General features: G+C 48.9%; 1 pseudogene; it reads left to right on the forward strand.

Moving 5' to 3' along the window:
* LOC135546668 (arf-GAP with Rho-GAP domain, ANK repeat and PH domain-containing protein 1-like) overlaps positions 1 to 23,240 on the forward strand; it is a 95,870-nt pseudogene that overhangs the window by 61,690 nt on the left and 10,940 nt on the right.

Below are 23,240 nucleotides of genomic sequence, written 5' to 3' on the forward strand. Positions count from 1 at the left end.
CTTCCCCTAGTCTCCTAGTCCCTTCCTCTAATCCCTTCCCATAGTCTCTAGTCCTTTCCTCTAGTCCCTTCCCCTAATCCCTTCCCCTAGTCCCTCACTCTAGTCCCTTCCCCTAGTCCTTCCATCAGTCCCTTCCCCTAGTCTCTTAGTCCCTTCCTCTAGTCCCTTCCCTAGTCCCTCCATCCAGTCCCTTCCCCAAGTCCCTTTCTCTAGTCCCTTCCCTAGTCCCTCCACCCAGTCCCTTCCCCTAGTCCCTTCCCCTAGTCCCTCCATCCAGTCCCTTCCCCTAGTCCCTTTCTCTAGTCCCTTCCCCTAGTCCCTCCACCCAGTCCCTTCCCCTAGTCCCTTCCCCTAGTCCCTCCATCCAGTCCCTTCCCCTAGTCCCTTCCTCAAGTCCCTTCCCCTAGTCCCTCCATCAGTCCCTTCCCCTAGTCCCTCCATCCAGTTCCTTCCCCTAGTTCCTTCCCCAAGTCGCTCCATCCAGTTCCTTCCCCTAGTTCTTTCCCCTTGTCCCTCCATGCAGTCCCTTCCCCTAGTCCTTCCATCCATTCCTTTCCCCTAGTCCCTCCCCCTAGTCCTTCCATCCAGTCCCTTCCCTAGTCCTTCCGTCCAGTCCCTTCCCCAGTCCCTTCCCTAGTCCTTCCATCCAGTCCCTTCCCTAGTCCCTTCCCTAGTCCCTCCCCCTAGTCCCTCCATCCAGTCCCTTCCCCTAGTCCCTTCCCCTAGTTCCCCTAGTCCCTCCATCCAGTCCCTTCCCCTAGTCCCTCCATCCAGTCCCTCCCCCTAGTCCTTCCATCCAGTCCCTTCCCCTAGTCCTTCCGTCCAGTCCCTTCCCCTAGTCCCTCCCCCTAGTCCCTCCATCCAGTCCCTTCCCTAGTCCCTTCCCTAGTTCCCCTAGTCCCTCCATCCAGTCCCTTCCCCCTAGTCCCTCCATCCAGTTCCTTCCCCTAGTCCCTCCATCCAGTCCCTTCCCCTAGTCCTTCCATCTAGTCCCTCCCCCTAGTCCCTCCATCCAGTCCCTTCCCCTAGTCCTTCCATCAGTCCCTCCCCTAGTCCCTCCATCCAGTCCCTTCCCCTAGTCCCTTCCCCTTGTCCCTCCATCCAGTCCCTTCCCCTAGTCCCTCCATCCAGTCCCTCCATCCAGTCCCTTCCCCTAGTCCCTCCCCCTAGTCCCTCCATCCAGTCCCTTCCCCTAGTCCCTTCCCTAGTTCCCCTAGTCCCTCCATCCAGTCCCTTCCCCTAGTCCCTCCATCCAGTTCCTTCCCTAGTCCCTCCATCCAGTCCCTTCCCTAGTCCTTCCATCTAGTCCCTCCCCCTAGTCCCTCCATCCAGTCCCTTCCCTAGTCCTTCCATCAGTCCCTCCCTAGTCCCTCCATCAGTCCCTTCCCTAGTCCCTTCCCCTTGTCCCTCCATCAGTCCCTTCCCCTAGTCCTTCCATCAGTCCCTCCCCTAGTCCCTTCATCCAGTCCCTTCCCCTAGTCCTTCCATCCAGTCCCTTCCCCTAGTCCCTTCCCCTTGTCCCTCCATCCAGTCCCTTCCCCTAGTCCCTCCATCCAGTCCCTCCATCCAGTCCCTTCCCCTAGTCCCTCCATCCAGTCCCTTCCCCTTGTCCCTCCATCCAGTCCCTCCATCCAGTCCCTTCCCCTTGTCCCTCCATCCAGTCCCTCCATCCAGTCCCTTCCCTAGTCCCTCCATCCAGTCCCTCCATCCAGTCCCTTACCCCAGTCCCTTCCTCTCACCTAGCTCAAGGTGATGATGCTGGCTTGGTCAAAGTGTGTCCTCTGTGTATGATGTCCTCTGGCTGCTCCTGTTTCTGCAGAGTTCAGTCGTCGCTGGTGTATGTTAAATGATGGGAACTTTAGTTACTATGAGAGTGACAAGACCTCCACGCCCAATGGAACCCTGAAGTCTACAGAGATCGTCTGTCTGGCTGTCAACACACCAGAGAGACATGGGTAGCTACCTGTCACTCTTTCATCACTTTAACCAAGTCTGCCCCTCTTTACAAAATCATTTTCATTTGATTAATTGACTTGGCGAAGAAAAATAATAAAAATCTCCCTCTCTCTGTCTCTGTCTCTCTCTCTCTCTCTCTCTCTCTCTCTCTCTCCCGCTCTCTGTCTCTCTCTCTCTCCCGCTCTCTGTCTCTCTCTCTCTCTCTCTCCCGCTCTCTGTCTCTCTCTCTCTCCCCGCTCTCTGTCTCTCTCTCTCTCTCCCGCTCTCTGTCTCTCTCTCTCTCCCTCTCCCGCTCTCTGTCTCTCTCTCTCTCCCTCTCCCGCTCCCTGTCTCTGTCTCTCTCTCTCTCTCTCTCTCTCTCTCTCTCTCCCGCTCTCTGTCTCTCTCTCTCCCGCTCTCTGTCTCTCTCTCTCTCTCCCGCTCTCTGTCTCTCTCTCTCTCTCTCCCGCTCTCTGTCTCTCTCTCTCTCTCCCTCTCCCGCTCTCTGTCTCTGTCTCTCTCTCTCTCTCTCTCTCTCTCTCTCCCGCTCTCTGTCTCTCTCTCTCTCCCCCGCTCTCTGTCTCTCTCTCTCTCTCCCCGCTCTCTGTCTCTCTCTCTCTCCCTCTCCCCGCTCTCTGTCTCTCTCTCTGTCTCCCTCTCCCGCTCTCTGTCTCTCTCTCTCTCTCTCCCTCTCCTGCTCTCTGTCTCTCTCTCTCTCCCTCTCCCACTCTCTGTCTCTCTCTCTCTCTCTCTCCCGCTCTCTTTCTCTCTCCCTCTCCCTCACCCGCTCTCTTTCTCTCTCTCTCTCCCTCTCCCGCTCTCTTTCTCTCTCTCTCTCCCGCTCTCTTTCACTCTCTCTCCCACTCTCTTTCTCTCTCCCTCTCCCTCACCCGCTCTCTCTTTCTCGCTCTCTCTCTCTTTCTCTCTCTCAAACTCTCTCTCTCCCTCTCTCTCTCAGCTATGACCATACATTTGAGCTGTACTCAGACTCTGAGCGTATCTATCTCTTTGGCACTGATGACCCAGACAGCCACAGGGAGTGGGTTAAATCCATCACCAAGGTAACCACACACTCACAGTGATCTCTCACCTAGGTAATCAAGGTCAAGGTTCAGAAATGGGATGTGTCCTGAAACATCTTTATCTCTTTCCCCGCCCCTCGTCTCCCCAGACGTTTATTCCATCCAATGCAGAGGGCCTGTTGATGCTGGCTTTTGAAAGGATTGGCCGGCTGCGGTATAAAGACGGGCTGAATCTACAGAGCCCTCGGGTTGGCTGGTTCGCTCTGGTCGGCTCCTCCCTCCATGCCTACCTAGAGGACAGTGTGGAAGAGGAGGAGATACACCTACGCAAACTACAGGAGCTCTGTGAGTTTTCTCTCTCTCTCTCTCTCTCTCTGTTCTCTCTCTCTGTCTCTCTCTCTCCCTCTCTTTATGTTCTCTCTCTGTTCTCTCTGTTCTCTCTCTCTCTGTTCTCTCTCTCTGTTCCCTGTTCTCTCTCTGTTCTCTCTCTCTGTTCCCTGTTCTCTCTCTCTCTCTCGTTCTCTCTCTCTCTCTCGTTCTCTCTCTCTCCATCTGTTCTCGCTCTCTCTCTCTGTTCTCTCTCTCTCTCTCTGTTCTTTCTCTCTGTTCTCTCTGATCTCTCTGTTTTCTCTCTCTCTCTCTCTCTCTCTCTCTCTGTTCTCTTTTTCTCTCTCTCTCTCTCTGTTCTTTCTCTCTGTTCTCTCTGTTTTCTCTCTCTCTCTCTCTCTCTCTCTCTCTCTCTCTCTCTCTCTCTCTCTCTCTCTGTCTCTCTCTCTCTCTCTCTCTCTCTCTCTCTCTCTCTCTCTCTCTCTGTCTCTCTCTGTGTTTGTACCATCATAACATTAAATGGTTCCATATGTGTGTGTTAACTTGTTGTGTGTTTGTCCCAGCGATCCAGCAGGAGAATGGGGTGCTGGTTCTGGTGGAGAGAGGCAGGTGAGAGGATGATGCTACCATATTAACTCTGGGGGGCTGTAGAACTTTTGAGGATCTGAGGACCCATGCCAAATCTTTTCAGTCTCCTGAGGGGGAACAGATTTTGTCGTGCCCTCTTCACGACTGTCTTGGTGTGTTTCTTTTCCTGTAGTCCACAATCATCTCCTTTGTCTTGATCATGTTGAGGGAGAGGTTGTTAGGTCTATTTACAGAGGGAGGTGTTTAGTCCCAGGATCCTTAGTTTAGTGATGAGCTTAATGGGTACTATGGTGTTGAATGCTGTGCTGTAGTCAATGAACAGCATTTTCACATAGGGTGTTCCTTTTGTCCAGGTGTGAAAGGGCAGGGTGGCGGTATGCAAATTGGATTGGGTCTAGGGTTTCTGGGATAATGGTGTTGATGTGAGCCATGACCAGCCTTTCATAGCACTTCATGGCTACAGTTGTGAGTGCTACAGGTCCGTAGTCATTTAGACAGGTAGTCATTTAGACAGGTAGTCATTTAGACAGGTAGTCATTTAGACAGGTAGTCATTTAGACAGGTAGTCATTTAGACAGGTAGTCATTTAGACAGGTAGTCATTTAGACAGGGCACAGGGACTATGGTGGTCTGCTTGAAACATGTTGGTATTACAGACTCGGTCAGTGAAGACACTTTTTGTTGTTAGTTCAAGGGGTTGGAAGGGGTGCTTAGAAATGAGGCAAAATGACATGTTTTAAATATGCTGACACTAGCACTATTATATTGACCCTCTCTCTCCCTCTCCCTCCCTCCCCCACTCTCCGTCTCCCTCTCTCTGTCTCCCTCCCTCTCTCTCTCTGTCTCCCTCCCTCTCTCTCCCTCCCTCCCTCTCTCTCTCTCCCTCCCACTCTCTCTCCCTCCCACTCTCTCTCTCTCTCCGTCTCCCTCCCACTCTCTCTCTCTCCATCTCCCTCCCACACTCTCACTCTCCGTCTCCCTCCCTCTCTCTCCGTCTCTCTCTGTCTCTCTCCGTCTCTCTCCGTCTCCCTCCCTCACTCTCCGTCTCTCTCTGTCTCCCTCCCTCCCTCTCCGTCTCCCTCCCTCCCTCTCCATCTCCCCTCCCTCCCTCTCTCCGTCTCCCTCCCTCCCTCCCTCTCCGTCTCCCTCCCTCCCTCTCCATCTCCCCTCCCTCCCTCTCTCCGTCTCCCTCCCTCCCTCTCCGTCTCCCTCCCTCTCTGTCTCCCTCTCCGTCTCCCTCCCTCCCCCCTCCCTTCCTCCCTCTCTCCCTCCCTGTCTCCCTGTCTCCCTCCCTGTCTACCTCTCTGTCTTCCTCTCTTCCTCTCTTCCTCTCTTCCTCTCTCCCTCTCCACCTCCCTCCCTCCCTCTGTCTCCCTCCCTCTCTCCCTCCAGGACTCTGTACATCGAGGGGAGAGGAAGCTTGACTTCCAGGGTTGGTGTGTCCATGCAGAGAGCAGCAGGCAGTGCAGGGGACTCTCTAGTCAGCAGCAACTAACTGAGACCGACATCCCTGTTATAGTGGACCGCTGCATTGACTACATCACACAGTGTGGTGAGAGATTGTGTGTAGCTGTGTGTATGTGCAGTGTGTTTGTGTTGCCTCGTGACTGTTCTGGCTCACATAGAGAAATAAGGACAACCAATCAGCACTATTCATTTCCTCTCTCTCTTTCCCTCCTTCACCCCCCCCCCTCTCTCTATTAATTTCAAGGGGCTTTATTGGCATGGGAAGCACATGTTTACATTGCAAAAGCAAGGTTATGTGTTAACTTATCTCTCTCTCTCTCTCTCTCTTCTCTCTCCTCTTTCTCTCCTAGGTTATGTGTTAACTTACCTCTCTCTCTCTCCTCTCTCTCCTCTCTCTCTCTCCCTCTCTCTCCTCTCTCTCTCTCCTAGGTTATGTGTTAACTTATCTCTCTCTCTCTCCTCTCTCTCCTCTCTCTCTCTCTCCTCTCTCTCTCTCAGGTTATGTGTTAACGTATCTCTCTCTCCTCTCTCTCCTCTCTCTCTCTCCTAGGTTGTGTTAACATTCTCCCTCTCTCTCTCCTGGGTTGTGTTAACTTATCTCTCCCTCTCTCTCGCTTTCTCTCTCTCGCTTTCTCTCTCTCGCTTTCTCTCTCTCTCTCTCTCTCTCTCTCTCTCTCTCTCTCTCTCTCTAGGTTATGTGTTAACACATAACCTGAGAGAGAGAGAGAAAGATAAGTTAACACATAACCTAGGAGAGAGAGCGAGAGAGAGAGAAAAAACGAGAGAGGGAGAGATAAGTTAACACAACCCAGGAGAGAGAGAGAGAAAGTTAACACATAACCTAGGAGAGAGAGAGAGGAGAGAGAGAGAGATAAGTTAACACATAACCTGAGAGAGAGAGAGAGAGAGAAAGATAAGTTAACTTCTCTCTCTCTCTCTGCTGACCAAGGCTTGTGGTTTCTTTCCTATTGACTTAGTGACTCACTGGTCTTACTGGGGATCAGGCTGAACCTGTTGGGTTCTGGGTAGTTTCTCCTGTTTTGTGGTTGGAATTTTAATCTGTTACATCTGCTAACTCTTCCTAATCCCTTCTGGGCTCTGATTAGCTGCTGCTCTGAACTCTGACCTCTGTTTTGGTTGGTTAGTAAGAGAAGGAGTTGTGAAAGGGTATGTGTTATGAAGTGTGTGCATATTCATGTGTGTGTGTGTTTTAGGTCTGACGTCCGAGGGTATCTACCGTAAGAGCGGTGTGAACAGTCGCGTGGCGGCGCTGTGCGAGGCGTTTCGGCGTGATGCCCGTAGCGTGCGTCTGAAGGAGGGTGAGCACCAGGTGGACGACGTGTCTAACACACTGAAACGCTTCTTCAGAGAGTCTGGAGAGGGACTGTTCACCATACAGGCTGCTAGCGCATGGCTCAGCACACCTGGTGAGCCCTACACCCTAACCCTACACCCTAACCCCTACCTCTACACCCTACCTCTACACCCTACACCCTACCTCTACACCCTAACCCATACACCCCTAACCCTACCTCTACACCCTACCTCTACACCCTACACCCCTAACCCTACCTCTACACCCTAACCCCTACACCCTAACCCTACCTCTACACCTAACCCCTACACCCTTTTAGTTATTTATTATTTATTTCACCTTTATTAAACCAGGTAACCAGTTGAGAACAAGTTCTCATTTACAACTGCGACCTGGTCAAGATAAAGCAAAGCAGTGTGACAAAAACAACACAGAGTTACACATGGAATAAACAAACATACAGTCAATAACACAATAGAAAAATCTATATACAGTGTGTGCAAATGAAGTAAGGAGGTAAGGCAATAAATAGGCCAATAGTGGTGAAGTAATTACAATTTAGTAATTTACACTGGAGTGATATCTGTGCAGATGAGGATGTGCAAGTAGAAATACTGGTGTGCAAACGAGCACAAAAACAAAAAATAAATATGGGGATGAGGTAGGTAGTTGATTGGATGGTCTACAGTGCCTTGCGAAAGTATTCGGCCCCCTTGAACTTTGCGACCTTTTGCCACATTTCAGGCTTCAAACATAAAGATATAAAACTGTATTTTTTTGTGAAGAATCAACAACAAGTGGGACACAATCATGAAGTGGAACGACATTTATTGGATATTTCAAACTTTTTTAACAAATCAAAAACTGAAAAATTGGGCGTGTACTGTGTTAATGTACAGTCCAGCAGGCATCAGCTGTGTATCTGAGTGATCACAGGGTCCAATGAGCAGCAAAGATGAAACAGGGAGCCGTTTGGTAGTCGAATATTAAGCAAGGCGGCGGGAGACACGGCGTTCAGGAAGCTAGCGGGCCGGGGCTAGCAGATAGATCAACACCAGCACATCGCCCGGATTATGTCAGCAGACCAGTTGTGATGGATCGGCGGGGTTCCTTGTCGACAAAGGGTCCAGTCCAATTGGGAAGAGAGGTATTGTAGTTGGTGTACTTTGTTTGCTAGCCGGGAAATGGGCCTAGCTCGAGGCTAGCTGGTGCATGCTTCTGGACAAGGGCATTAGCCACAATAGCCACTCGGTAGCAACTAGCTAGCTGTGAAGATTCGGTGTAATGGTCCAGAGCTTGCGGCAGCAATCCGGTGATGTAGTGGATAAAAAAGCAGTCCGATATGCTCAGGGCTGATATGGTGCTGTGCAGACTGGCAGGTATTATCCAGGCTATCCGGGCTAAAGTGGCTGGAGTCCGAGCTAAAAGGTAAAGACCGCTAGCAGTGGCTAACAATGACAAAAAGCTCGTAGCTAATTAGCTGCCTAGCTGCTGATGGCAAGCCTCTGATGGAGGTTCCAGTTATAAGGTCTAAAGAATTGCAGATCCGTACCACATTGGGTGAAGCGGGTTGCAGGAAGGTATATTTTTATTCGAAAATGGAAAAAAGAGGTTGAAATATAATGAAATGTATACAAAACCCCTAACCCCAACACCCTAACCACTACCCCTACACCCTTACCCCTAACTCCCTAACCCTAAGCTTAACCCCTACCCCTACACCCTAACCCCTAACTCCCTAATCCTACCCTTAACCCCTACCCCAACACCCTAACCACTACCCCTACACCCTAACCCCTACCCCTACACCCCTTACCCCTAACTCCCTAACCCTACCCTTAACCCCTACCCCCAACACCCTAACCACTACCCCTACACCCTAACCCCTACCCCTACACCCTTACCCCTAACTCCCTAACCCTACCCTTAACTCCTACCCGTAACCCCTACACCCTAAATCCTACCCCTACACCCTAACCACTAGCCCTACACCCTAACTCCTAGCCCTACACCCTAACCACTAGCCCTACACCCTAACTCCTAGCCCTACACCCTAACCACTAGCCCTACACCTTAACTCCTACCCCCTAACTCCTACCCCTACACCATAACCACTACACCTACACCCTAACTCCTACCCCTACACCCTAACCACTAGTCCTACACCCTAACTCCTACCCCTACACCCTAACCACTAGCCCTACACCCTAACTCCTAGCTCTACACCCTAACCACTACCCCTACACCCAAACTCCTACCCCTACACCCTAACCACTACCCCTACACCCAAACTCTTACCCCTACACCCAAACTCTTACCCCTACACCCTAACCACTACCCCTACACCCAAACTCCTACCCCTACACCCAAACTCCTACCCCTACACCCTAACCACTACCCCTACACTCTAACCACTACCCCTACACCCTAACCTTAACTCCCTACACCCTAACCCCTACCCTTATACCCTAACCCCAACACCGTACACCCTAACCGTAGCACCCTACACTCTAACTCCAACTCCCGACACTCACCCTAAAATAGGGGTGAGGTACTATATAGCAGGGGTGTATTCACTCGGAACCAAAGTGACCTAACTGAATTAAACATGCTTGGCTGTGTGTGTGTTGTCTGTCAGTGATCCCAGAGGAGAGCAGAAAGATCTGTCAGTACCAGCTGTTGCTGAGCCAGCTGCCCAGAGTCAACAAGGCCACGCTACGAGCCCTGGTCAACCACCTCTACTGGTGAGACACATATAAACACACACACACACCCCTCAGGTCAGAGTGTAACGGTGTGTGTGTTGTCCACAGTGTGCAGCGGTTTGCAGAGCTGAACCAGATGAATCTCCATAACCTGGCTATAGTATTTGGCCCAACACTGTTCCAGAGCGATGGGAAGGACTACACAGCTGGCCTCGTCGTAGAGGAACTCATAGAGCACTACACGGACGTCTTTGAGGTCAGAGACGCTGTTAGCTCTAACCCCTGACCCCTAACCTCATAGAGCACTACACGGACGTCTTTGAGGTCAGAGACGCTGTTAGCTCTAACCCCTGACCCCTAACCTCATAGAGCACTACACTGACGTCTTTGAGGTCAGAGACGCTGTTAGCTCTAACCCCTGACCCCTAACCTCATAGAGCACTACACTGACGTCTTTGAGGTCAGAGACGCTGTTAGCTCTAACCCCTGACCCCTAACCTCATAGAGCACTACACGGACGTCTTTGAGGTCAGAGACGCTGTTCTAACCCCTGCTCTAACCCATAGAGCACTGACCCCTGACCCCTAACCTCATAGAGCACTACACGGACGTCTTTGATGTCAGAGACGCTGTTAGCTCTAACCCCTGACCCCTAACCTCATAGAGCACTACACGGACGTCTTTGAGGTCAGAGACGCTGTTAGCTCTAACCCCTGACCCCACTAACCTCTTTGATCAGAGCACTACACCCCTGCCCCTGACACTACACTGACGTCTTTGAGGTCAACCCCTGAGAGCACTACTGATGTCAGAGACGCTAGCTCTAACCCCTGACCCCTAACCTCATAGAGCACTACACTGACGTCTTTGAGGTCAGAGACGCTGTTAGCTCTAACCCCTGCCCCTGCCCCCTAACCTCATAGAACACTACACTGACGTCTTTGAGGTCAGAGACGCTTTGAGGTCAGAGACGCCGCTGTTAGCTCTAACCCTGACCCCTAACCTCATAGAGCACTACACGGACGTCTTTGATGTCAGAGACACTGTTAGCTCTAACCCCTGACCCCTAACCTCATAGAGCACTACACTGACGTCTTTGAGGTCAGAGACGCTGTTAGCTCTAACCCCCCCTGACCCATAGAACACTAACCTCATAGAGCACTACACATATATTTTTGAGGAGGTCAGAGACACTGTCAGAGACACTAGCTCTAAACCCTGACCCCTGAACCTCAGAGGCGGCAGCTAGCCTAGCAGTTTAGAGCATTGAGCCAGTAACCGAAAAGTTGCTGGTTTGCATCCCTGAGTCCGACAAGGGGAACAATCGCTGATGTGCCCTTGAGCAAGGCACGTAACCCTAATTGCTCCTGTAAGTCGCGCTGGATAAGAGTGTCTGCTGAATGACTTAAATTGAAATGCATTATTGCCCATAGACGCTGATCTTGGGTCAGTTTAGCATTTTCCCCTGCTAATGTTTAAGGTTAAGATTGAGGTAGAGGAAGCTGATCCTAGATCTGTACATAGTTGAATCCCCACGGCACTCTGTCATCTTTGAGTTTAGGCACTAGCTCTCTTCTGCCCTCTGGTGTTTGGTAGGGGAATGGCCGCAGTGTTTGGTAGGGGTATGACTATAGTGTTTGGTAGGGGGGTGACTATAGTGTTTGGTAGGGGGTGACTGTTTTGGTAGGGGGTGACTACAGTGTTTGGTAGGGGTGACTACAGTGTTTGGTAGGGGGTGACTACAGTGTTTGGTAGGGGGTGACTACAGTGTTTGGTAGGGGGGTGACTACAGTGTTTGGTAGGGGGTGACTACAGTGTGAGCTGGTCAATGATGTTTCAAACCATGGAGTAAGTCGTTATATACTGTCGGGTTCTAATTTCTCAGAGTAAATACGTCACGGACACTAGAGAAGATGAATGAAGTTTAATTCTTCCCAAAGGGTCGTTACAGCTGTAATTCAGATGAAAAAAACGTTTCACACAAGCACTGATATTTAACCCTTTCTCCTGGGCTGAGACTCCTCCTCCACAACTGAACAGCCAATGCATCTCTGTTGCTAGGCAGAACCTGAGTGTTATCTGTTCTTCCTCACTTCATCTGACCTGACCGCTATCCCAAAGTGCTCCTCCCCAACTCAAGGCTGACATGGTGATTGGTACCAGACTGTGTCTCTTCTCCTCCCAGAGGATCCAAAAATACGATCATGTTGTTTTGTCATGTGGTTGACCGTGTGTGGTTGACCGTGTGTGGTTGACCGTGTGTGGTTGACCGTGTGTGGTTGACCGTGTGTGGTTGACCGTGTGTGGTTGTTTTGCGGTTCAGGTGGATGAGCTGCAGCTGAAAAGACAGCTGGATGAGATCACGGCCATCATTAAAGTCAGAGAGAAGTTGAACCACAACTCCAGCGTCCCTGTGAGTCATACAGTACTCACACACTCACCTCAACACCAAGGCTTCTGTGAGTGAAACAGTACTCACACACACCTTCTCAACACCAAGGCTTCTGTGAGTCAAACAGTACTCACACACACCTTCTCAACACCAAGGCTTCTGTGAGTCAAACAGTACTCACACACACCTTCTCAACACCAAGGCTTCTGTGAGTCAAACAGTACTCACAACACACCTCAACACCAAGGCTTCTGTGAGTCATACAGTACTCACACACACCTCCACAACACCAAGGCTTCTGTGAGTCATACAGTACTCACACACACCTCCACAACACCAAGGCTTCTGTGAGTCATACAGTACTCACACACACCTCCACAACACCAAGGCTTCTGTGAGTCATACAGTACTCACACACACCTCCACAACACCAAAGGCTTCTGTGAGTCATACAGTACTCACACACACCTCCATAACACAAAGGCTTCTGTGAGTCATACAGTACTCACACACACCTTCTCAACACCAAAGGCTTCTGTGAGTCATACAGTACTCACACACACCTCCACAACACCAAAGGCTTCTGTGAGTCATACAGTACTCACAACACACCTCCACAACACCAAGGCTTCTGTGAGTCATACAGTACTCACACACACCTTTCTCAACACCAAAGGCTTCTGTGAGTCATACAGTACTCACACACACCTCCACAACACCAAAGGCTTCTGTGAGTCATACAGTACTCACACACACACCTCCACAACACCAAGGCTTATGTGAGTCACACTACCTTCTTATATCATACAGTGTTCTGCAGTAACCCAATGTGCTTTAACACTACTTGAATTTGCGTGTGCGTTGTGCAGGCGTTGGGGTCAGCAGGTGACTTCATCTGTACAGTGTACCTGGAGGAGAAGAAGGAGACGACAGAGCAGCATGTCAAGGTGACACACTCTCACCTCTGACCTTACCTAACCCCTTATGATCTCACCTTTTTCATGATAGGGAAATAAAGAGAGTAAGAAGCGGTGCTGAATCTCACTCCCTCCGCTGCTCTCCCCTCCAGATCCCTGGTTCTATGACGGCAGCAGAGCTGACCTGTGAGATTCTGGACCGCCGGAAGATCCAGGTCAGAGAGAAAGACTACTGGAGCTGCTGGGAGGTCAGCCAGAAGGAGGAGACCGGTGAGTGGACAGAGAGATGAGAGGTCAGTCAGAAGGAGGAGACCGGTGAGTGGAGAGAGAGATGAGAGGTCAGCCAGAAGGAGGAGACCGGTGAGTGGAGAGAGAGATGAGAGGTCAGTCAGAAGGAGGAGACCGGTGAGTGGAGAGAGAGATGGGAGGTCAGCCAGAAGGAGGAGACCGGTGAGTGGACAGAGAGATGAAGAGGTCAGCCAGAAGGAGGAGACCGAGTGAGTGGACAGAGAGATGAGAGGTCAGCCAGAAGGAGGAGACCGGTGAGTGGACAGAGGATGAGAGGTCAGTCAGGAGGAGGAGACCGGGTGAGTGGACAGAGAGATGAGAGGTCAGCCAGAAGGAGGAGAGGAAGGAGAGGTGGTAGACAGAGAGATGAGGTCAGAGTGGGAGTAGAGAGAGGTGGGAGTAGAGAGAGGAGGAAGGAGAGGTGGGAAGAGAAAGAAGGAGAGGAGGGAGTAGAGAGAGAGGTGGGAGTAGAGTAGAAAGAGAGGAAGGAGAGGTGGGAGTAGAGAGAGGGAAGGAGGGTGGGAGTAGAGGGAGAGGAAGGAGAGGTGGTGAAGAGAGAGAGAAGGAGACAGGGAGTAAGTAGAGAGGGAGAGGAAGGAGAGGTGGTGGAAGAGAGAGAGATGAGGAAGGAGGAGGTGGGAGTAGAGAGAGAGAGGAAGGAGAGGTGGGAGTAGAGAGAGAGAGGAGGGAGGAGAGATGGGAGAGAGAGAGGAATAAGAGAGTGGGAGAAGAGAGAGAGGAAGGAGAGAGGTGGGAGTAGAGAGAGAGAGGAAGGAGAGGGGAGTGAGAGAGAGAGAGAGGGAGAGGTGGGAGGAGAGAGAGAGAGAGAAGGAGAGGTGGGAGTAGAGGGAGAGAGGAGGGAGAGGTGGGAGAAGAGAGAGAGAGAGGAAGGGGAGTGGGAGAAGAGAGAGAGAAGGAAGGAGGGGTGGTGGAAAGAGCGAGAGAGGAAGGAGAGGGTGGGAGTAGAGAGAGAGAGAGGAAGGAGAGGTGGGAGAGAGAGAGAGAGGAAGGAGAGGTGGGAGAAGAAAGAGAGGTGGGAGAGAGGAGAGGAAGGAGAGATGGGAGAAGAGAGAGAGAGGAAGGAGAGGTGGGAGAAGAGGGAGAGGTGGGAGAAGAGAGAGAGAGAAGAAGGAGAGGTGGAGAGAGAGAGAGGGGGAGGTGGGAGAGAGAGAGAGATGAAGGAGAGGTGGGAGAAGAGAGAGAGAGAGGAATGAGGGGTGGGAGAAGAGAGAGAGAGGAAGGAGGGGGTGGGAGAAGAGAGAGGGAATGAGAGGTGGGAGAAGAGAGAGAGAGGAAGGAGAGGTGGGAGGAGATGGGAGTAGAGAAGGGAGAGGAAGGAGAGGTGGGAGAGAGAGAGAGAGGAAGGAGATGTGGGAGAAGAGAGAGGAAGGAGAGGTGGGGAAGAAGAGAGGAAGGAGAGGTGGGAGAAGAGAGAGAGTTGGGATGAGAGAGAGAGGAAGGAGAGGTGGGAGTAGAGAGAGAGAGGAGGTAGGAGAGATGGGAGTAGAGAGGGAGAGGAAGGAGCGGTGGAGAGGAAGAGAGAGAGAGAGGAAGGAGATGTGGGAGAAGAGAGAGGAAGGAGAGGTGGGGAAGAGAGAGAGAGGAAGGAGAGGTGGGAGAAGAGAGAGAGTTGGGATGAGAGAGAGAGAGGAAGGAGAGGTGGGAGTAGAGAGAGAGAGAGACGGAGAGGTGGGAGTAGAGAGAGAGAGGAAGGAGAGGTGTGAGAAGAGAGAGGAAGGAGAGGGGAGGAGAGAGAGAGAGGAAGGAGAGGTGGGAGAAGAGAGAGAGAGAAGGAGGAGAGGTGGGAGAGAGAGGGAGAGAGAGAGAGGAAGGAGAGGTGGGAGGGAGAGAGGAGGTAGAGGTGGGAGAGAGGAGGAGAGGGAGGAGAGAGAGAGAGGAAGGAAGGAGGTGGGAGAAGAGAGAGGGAAGGGAGAAGAGAGAGAGGAAGGAGAGGTGGGAGAAGAGAGAGAGAGGAAGGAGAGGTGGGAGAAGAGAGAGAGAAGGAAGGAGAGTTGGGAGGAGAGAGGAAGTAGAGGTGGGAGAAGAGAGAGAGAGGAAGGAGAGGTGTGAGAAGAGAGAGAGAGAGGAGAGGTGGGAGGAGAGAGAGAGGGAAGGAGAGGTGGGAGGAGAGAGAGGAGAGAGAGAAGGAGGTGGGAGAAGAGGTGGGAGAAGAGAGAGAGAGGAAGGAGAGGTGTGAGAGGAGAGAGGAGGTGGGAGGTGGGAGAAGAGAGGAAGGGGAGGTGGGAGGAGAGAGAGAGGAAGGAGAAGTGGGAGAAGAGAGGAGGGAGGAAGGAGGAGGAAGGAGAGGTGGGAGAAGAGAGAGAAAGTAGAGGTGGGAGAAGAGAGGAAGGGGAGGTGGGAGGAGAGAGAGAGGAAGGAGAAGTGGGAGAAGAGAGAGAGAGGAAGGGGAGGAGGAAGGAGAGGTGGGAGAAGAGAGAGAGAGAGGAAGGAGAGGTGGGAGGAGAGAGGAAGTAGAGGTGGGAGAAGAGAGAGAGAGAGGAATGGAGAGGTGGGAGAAGAGAGAGAGAGAGAGGAAGGAGAGGTTGGAGTAGAGAGAGAGAGGAAGGAGAGTTGGGGGAAGAGGTATGGGATGACGGGATGGTAGTGCTATGGAGGGGTGGTGCTATGCTGATGTTGAGACTTTTTTGTCCCCTTCCCTCTGTCTGTCTCTCTCTCTCTCTCTCTCTGTCTCTCCATCTCTTTCTCTCTCCATCTCTCTCTCTCTGTCTCTCTCTCTGTCTCTCTGTCTCTCTCTCTCTCTCTCTGTCTCTCTCTCTCTCTCTCTCTGTCTCTCTCTCTCTCTCTGTCTCTCTCTGTCTCTCTCTCTCTCTGTCTCTCTCTCTCTCTCTCTCTCTGTCTCTCTCTCAATTCAATTCAATTCAAGGGCTTTATTGGCATGGGAAACAAGTGTTAACATTGCCAAAGCAAGTGAGGTAGATAATATATAAAGTGAATATATAAAGTGAAAAACAATAAAACATTTACAGTAAACATTACACATACAGAAGTTTCAAAACAATAAAGACATTACAAATGTCATATTATATATATACAGTGTTTTTACAATGTACAAATGGTTAAAGGACACAACATAAAATAAATAAGCATGAATATGGGTTGTATTTACAATGGTGTTTGTTCTTCACTGGTTGCCCTTTTCTTGTGGCAACAGGTCACAAATCTTGCTGGTGTGATGGCACACTGTGGAATTTCACCCAGTAGATATGGGAGTTTTTCAAAATTGGATTTGTTTTCAAATTCTTTGTGGATCTGTGTTATCTCTCTGTCTCTCTGTCTCTCAGAGAGCCCATTGCATCATCTGGAGCGTGTGTTACCCATCATCCATTCTCTGGGTACCGACTCCCACTTGCTGGTCAAAAAACATCTCGCCATGGAGGCCATACGCATCTACCTGGGTACGTACACACACACACACACACACACACACACACACACACACACACACACACACACACACACACACACACACACACTAACACTAACACTAACACTAACTAACCATGCATATTTCAAAAATGAACAGTTTAGGAATTCATTCTTAGTGGTTTTGGTTTGGGCAAAGTTAAAACATGCGCTGTTTCCATCAACTATCATCAAGCATTGTCATGTTTTGCCAGAGCATTGTGAACTGTGGAAGGGTCTAAGCAGCATCCTTCGGCTCCGAGCAGCACCAGTTCAAATGTTATTCGTCACATGCCCCAAATACAACAGGTGTTTGTTCACCTTACAGGGAAATGCTTACTTACGAGCCCCTAACCAACAATGCAGTTAAAAATAATATGGATAAAAATAAGAGATAAAAGTAACAAGTAATTAAAGAGCAGCTGTAAAATAACAATAGTGAGACTATATACAGGGGGTACCGGTATAGAGTTAATGTGGAGGCTATGTACAGGGGGTACCGGTATAGAGTTAATGTGGAGGCTATGTACAGGGGATACTGGTACAGAGTCAATGTGGAGGCTATATACAGGGGGTACCAGTACAGAGTCAATGTGGAGGCAATATACAGGGGGTACTGGTACAGAGTCAATGTGGATGCTATATACAGGGGGTACTGGTACAGAGTCAATGTGGAGGCAATATACAGGGGGTAACTGGTACAGAGTCAATGTGGAGGCTATATACAGGGGATACTGGTACAGAGTCAATGTGGAGGCTGTATACAGGGGGTGACTATGACAGATAGCAATGTGGAGGCTTTGAAAATGTTTAACTTGGGGTACTGCACAGAGTCAATGTGGAGGCTTCAGCTAAAATGGGGCGCAGGGAAAGCAAAGTCAATCTTAAAAAATTTAACCTCCACATTAACAAGTCAATAGCTTAAATGAAAGATAAACAGGGGGTACTGGTACAGAGGCAATGTGGAGGCTATTAAAATGTTTTACTGGTAAACATAGTCAATTTATGTTAAGGCCATGTACTAGGAGAGTATGGTACAGAGGCATATGTAGGCTATATACAAAATACTGGTACAGAGTCAATGTGGAGGCTTAAAAGAAAAATAATTCACAACCAATTGAAAATCTTCATCAGATGACAGGTAAGAGTCAATGTGGAGGCTTATACAGGGGGTGACATTTATGACTAATATGCAAGAGTTTTGAAAATGTTTAACTTGAGCCATGTTTCAAAAAATGCAGCAGAAATGTCCAGAAATAAAATGGTCCGCAGGAAAGCAAAACAGCAAAAACATCATAAACTTTGACTAAATTAACAAGTCCATATAGCTTAAATGAAAGATAAACACCTTGTTAATCTACCCAGCGTGTCACATTTAAAATGTTTTACAGCGAAAACATGTTCACATATTTATGTTAAACCACCACTAGGAGGCATTACATATTTAGCCACATTGCTATGGAAAATGCACAATCAAAACAATTAAAACAAAAATAATTCCCTAACCTTTGATGGTCTTCACAAGATGACAGTAAAGGAGTTATGTTACCAGTAATTTATGTTTTTGCTGTTGGTGTGTCAATTTATATCAATAAATCTTCTGTTTAATTAGCCATGTTCAAAAAACTGCTGCAGAAATGTCCGGAGAAAAACTTAAATTTACATAGCTCCGTCAGCTAAACTGGTCAAATAACAGCAATAAACATTTAGGATAAACTTTGACTAAATATACATGTTCTACATATATTTAGAAAGATACACTCTCCTTAATGCAAACGCTGTGTTACAAAAATTTTTAAGTTACAGAATTTGTTCACTATTCAATAATCTGAGACGGCGCTCAGGCATTAGCATATTTTCTCTCTACTATGTTGGAGTTGACAAAAATACAATTTTATAACATAAATATTCCCTTACCGTTGATGGTCTTCGACAAGAATGTCGTGGAAGGAGTTATGGCTTACCTAATATAACGGTTTGGTTGCTGTTGGTGTGTTCTTTGTTATTAATTATTATATGCAAATGCTAACATCTTCAGGTGAATTACCCCAAAAGTGATGGACTTCTGATCACGAAAATTGCAACCATCAAAACTTCAAATTTACATATTATATGTCACTAAACTGGTCAAACTAAGTGCAGAATCAACTTTAGGATGTTTTTAACGTGTGATCAGGGCAAAACAATTGGCGATTAAATCAAACATAGCTGCCCCCATGTTGAGGAGCTGTGTGGCGGATGTGTTGTTACCTACCCTTACCACCTGGGGACGGCCCGTCAGGATGTCCAGGATCCAGTTGCAGAGGGAGGTGTTTAGTCCCAGGGTCCTTAGCTTAGTGATGAGCTTTGAGGGTACTATGGTGTTGAAAGCTGAGCTGAAGTCAATGAAAAGCATTCTCACATACTGTAGGTGTTCCTTTTGTCCAGTTGGGAAAGGGCAGTGTGGAGTGCAATAGAGACTGCGTTATCTGTAGATCTGTTGGGGCGGTATGCAAATTGGAGGGTTTCTGGGATGAGTGTGTGGATGTGAGCCATGACCAGCCTTTGGGACTATGGTTGTCTGCTTAAAACATGTTGGTATTACAGACTCGGAGAGGTTGAAAATGTCAGTGAAGACACTTGCTAGTTGGTCAGCGCAAGCTCGCAGTACACGTCCTGGTAATCCATCTGGCCCTGCGGCCTTGTGAATGTTGACCTGTCTAAAGGTCTTACTCACATCGACTGTGGGGAGAGGGATCACAGTCTTCCGGTACAGCTGGTGCTCTCATGCATGTTTCAGTGTTATTTTCCTCAAAGCGAGCATAGAAGTGGTTTAGCTCGTCTGGTAGGCTCGTGTCACTAGGCAGCTCTCGGCTGTGCTTCCCTTTGTAGTCTGTAATGGTTTGCAGGCCCTGTCACATCCGACGAGCGTCAGAGCCGGTGTAGTACGACTCGATCTTAGTCATGTATTGACACTTTGCCGTTTTGATGGTTCGTTGGAGGGCATAGCGGTATTTCTTATAAGCCTCCGGGTTAGAGTCAAGCTCCTTGAAAGCGGCAGCTCTACCCTTTAGCCTGTAATCCATGGCTTCTGGTTGGGGTGTGTACGTACATTCACTGTGGGGACGACGTCGTCGGTGCACTTATTGAGGAAGCCAATGACTGAGGTGGTATACTCCTCAATACCATTGGAGGAATCTCAGAACATATTTCAGTCTGTGCTAGGAAAACAGTCTGTTCACTCGCATTGAAAACAAAATACATATATCAACGTTCTCAGCACACACACACACACACACACACAATTTAATTGACTTCTCAGCTCTGCTATTGCACCTATGCTGTTTCTGATTTGGTACATCTCGTCCCCCCATAGCCAGTAAAGTGGATGTGTCCAAGCACGGGATGGTGAAGTTCCGGGAGGAGAGGAGCATTCTGGGATTGGGACTGAACACCGGCAGCTTCCACGACCGCTACTTCATCCTGAGCACTGTCTCCCTCAGGATGTACAAGGAAGTGCGGGTAAGAGACACACACACACACACACACAAAAAACACACACAAAAACACACACAAAAACAAACAAACAAACAAACAAACAAACAAACAAACAAACAAACATCTAATCTGTCTGTTTTGTGTCCCTGTAGAGTAATCGTCCAGAGAGGGAATGGCAGGTGAAGAACCTGAGGGTCTATCTAGGCATCAAGAAGAAACTACGACCACCCACCTGGTCAGAACACCTCTCTGTCCTCTCCTCCTGCCTCCACCTCTCCTCTCCTCCTGCCTGATCAGAACACCTCTCTGTCCTCTCCTCCTGCCTGGTCAGAACACCTCTCTGTCCTCTCCTCCTGCCTGGTCAGAACACCTCTCTGTCCTCTCCTCCTGCCTGGTCAGAACACCTCTCTGTCCTCTCCTCCTGCCTGATCAGAACACCTCTCTGTCCTCTCCTCCTGGCCTGGGTCAGAACACCTCTCTGTCCTCTCCTCCTGCCTGGTCAGAACACCTGTCTGTCCTCTCCTCCTGCCTGGTCAGAACACCTCTTGTCCTCTCCTCCTGCCTGGTCAGAACACCTCTCCTGCCTCAGAACACCTCTCTGTCCTCCCTCCTGGCTGGTCAGAACACCTCTCTGTCCTCTCATCCTGCCTGGTTAGAACACCTCTCTGTCCTCTCATCCTGCCTGGTCAGAACACCTCTCTGTCCTCTCCTCCTGCCTGGTTAGAACACCTCTCTGTCCTCTCCTCCCGCCTGGTCAGAACACCTCTCTGTCCTCTCCTCCCACCTGGTCAGAACACCTCTCTGTCCTCTCCTCCAGCCTGATCAGAACACCTCTCTGTCCTCTCCTCCTGCCTGATCAGAACACCTCTCTGTCCTCTCCTCCTGCCTGGTCAGAACACCTCTCTGTCCTCTCCTCTTGCCTGATCATAACACCTCTCTGTTCTCTTCTCCTGCCTGATCATAACACCTCTCTGTCCTCTCCTCCTGCCTGGTCAGAACACCTCTCTGTCCTCTCCTCCTGCCTGGTCAGAACACCTCTCTGTTCTCTCCTCCTGCCTGGTCAGAACACCTCTCTGTCCTCTCCTCCTGACTGGTCAGAACACCTCTCTGTCCTCTCCTCCTGCCTGAGCAGAACACCTCTCTGTCCTCTCCTCCTGCCTGATCAGAACATCTCTCTGTCTTCTCCTCCTGCCTGGTCAGAACACCTCTCTGTCCTCTCCTCCTGCCTGTCCCATGACCACCCAACTGGTCAGAACACCTCTCCCTGTTTCTCACCCTCTCCTTGTCTTTCCCCTCTCCCTCTCTCTGAGAGAGAGAGAGAGAGAGAGAGAGAGAGAGAGAGAGACTGTTATAGAGCAGTCTCACTCCACAGTCCTGTTCTTTAGTGACTAGAGAACAGTAGCTGACAGTAGAGAAGGCAGGACAGTCCTATACCGTCTCCTTTGTCTGTCTGTCTGCTGCTAAATGTCCACTCACTTAATCTTGGCGCACCCATCCCATTAGCGGGATCATTTTCTCCACACAGGCGATGAATTGCAGAGCCTCAAATTCAAATTAAATTACTAAAAATATTTAATTTTCATGAAATCACAAGTGCAATATAGCAAAACACAGCTTGGCTTGTTGTCAACCCACCTGGCGTGTCAGATTTAAAAAAAACTTTACAGCAAAAGCTATCCAAGCGTTGATGTAAGGACATCTCTCTCAGCAGACAAAACATTACAAACAGCTAGCAGCAAAGTAGATTGGTCACGAAAGTCAGAAAAGCAATAAATTGAATCGCTTACCTTTGATGATCTTTGGATGTTGCACTCACGAGACTCCCAGTTACACAATAAATGTTCCTTTTGTTCAATAAAGATTATTTTTATATCCAAAATACCTCCATTTGGTTGGCGCGTTATGTTCAGAAATCCACAGGCTCGAGCGGTCAAATAGTATCCGTAAAGTTCGTAGAAACATGTCAAACGTTTTATATAATCAATCCTCTGGTTGTTTTTACAATAAATAATCGATAATATTTCAACCGGACCATAGCTTTTTCAATAGGAGAGAGAGAGAAAATGTCTGCTCCAAGCTGTTGCGCATGCAAAACTCTGCTGGCACCCAGCCATCCACTGACACGATGTGATCCTTCTTGCTCATTTTTCAGAATAAAAGCCTGAAACTATGTCTAAAGACTGTTCACACCATGTGGAAACCATAGGGAAAGGAATCTGGTTGATATCCCTTTAAATGGAGGGAAGGCATGCAATGGAACAGGGAGATTTGTTTCTTTTAGGTACTTTCTTGTTGGATTTTCCTCAGGTTTTCACCTGCAATATCACTTCTGTTATACTCACAGACAATATTTTGACAGTTTTGGAAACTATTATGTGCATATTCTAGATTCTGGGCCTGAGAAATAGGCAGTTTCAGTTGGGTATGTTTTTCATCCAAACTTCAAAATACTGCCCCCTACACTTAACAGGTTTAACTTGTTATGGTTGCAAACCCGTTAACCTCTCTGGGTCCACCTTGCCAACAATAAATGCAAATGCGCTATGCCAAACGCTAATAGCACTCGTTAAAACTCAAACGTTCATTAAAACACACATGCAGGTTACTCAATTCAAGCTACACTCGTTGTGAATCTAGCCAACAAGTCAGATTTTTAAAATGCTTTTCGGCGAAAGCATGAGAAGCTATTATCTGATAGCATGCAACACCCCGAAATACCTGAAGGGGACGTAAACAAAATAATTAGCGTAGCCGGCGCTACACAAAACGCAGAAATAAAATATAAAACATTCATTACCTTTGACGAGCTTCTTTGTTGGCACTCCTATATGTCCCATAAACATCACAATTGGGTCTTTTTTTCCGATTTAAATCGGTCCTTGTATACCCAAAATGTCCATTTATGAAGACTGTGTGATCCAGGAAAAAACACTTTTTCTAAACGCAACGTTATTTTTTTAAATTAAAAAAGTTGCCTATAAACTTTGATAAAACACTTCAAACTACTTCTGTAATCCAACTTTAGGTATTAGTAAACGTTAATAAACGATCAAATTGATCACGGAGCGATCTGTATTCAATAGGAGCAAGTTTGGAAAACGTAGTCCACTTTCCCCCTTCCATTTCTTCCTGCTGTGTACCCGACGAGAGCATGTGCCTATTACTCTTATGACCAAGGATTTACCTGCATAGAAATCACAACACTGGCGACATCGTGTGGAAGCTGTAGGAACTGTAAGCTGTTCGCTATCTATTATACCTTGCAATAGACAGTACAAAGACTGGCGGATTGATTTTTTCTTTGTCGATTTTGTGATCAGGTTTCCTTGCGATTTTGACCACGAAACACGTTCTGTTATAGTCACAGACATCATTTAACCAGTT

The sequence above is a fragment of the Oncorhynchus masou genome, chromosome 9 (assembly GCF_036934945.1).
Source record: "Oncorhynchus masou masou isolate Uvic2021 chromosome 9, UVic_Omas_1.1, whole genome shotgun sequence".
NCBI lineage: Eukaryota > Metazoa > Chordata > Actinopteri > Salmoniformes > Salmonidae > Oncorhynchus > Oncorhynchus masou.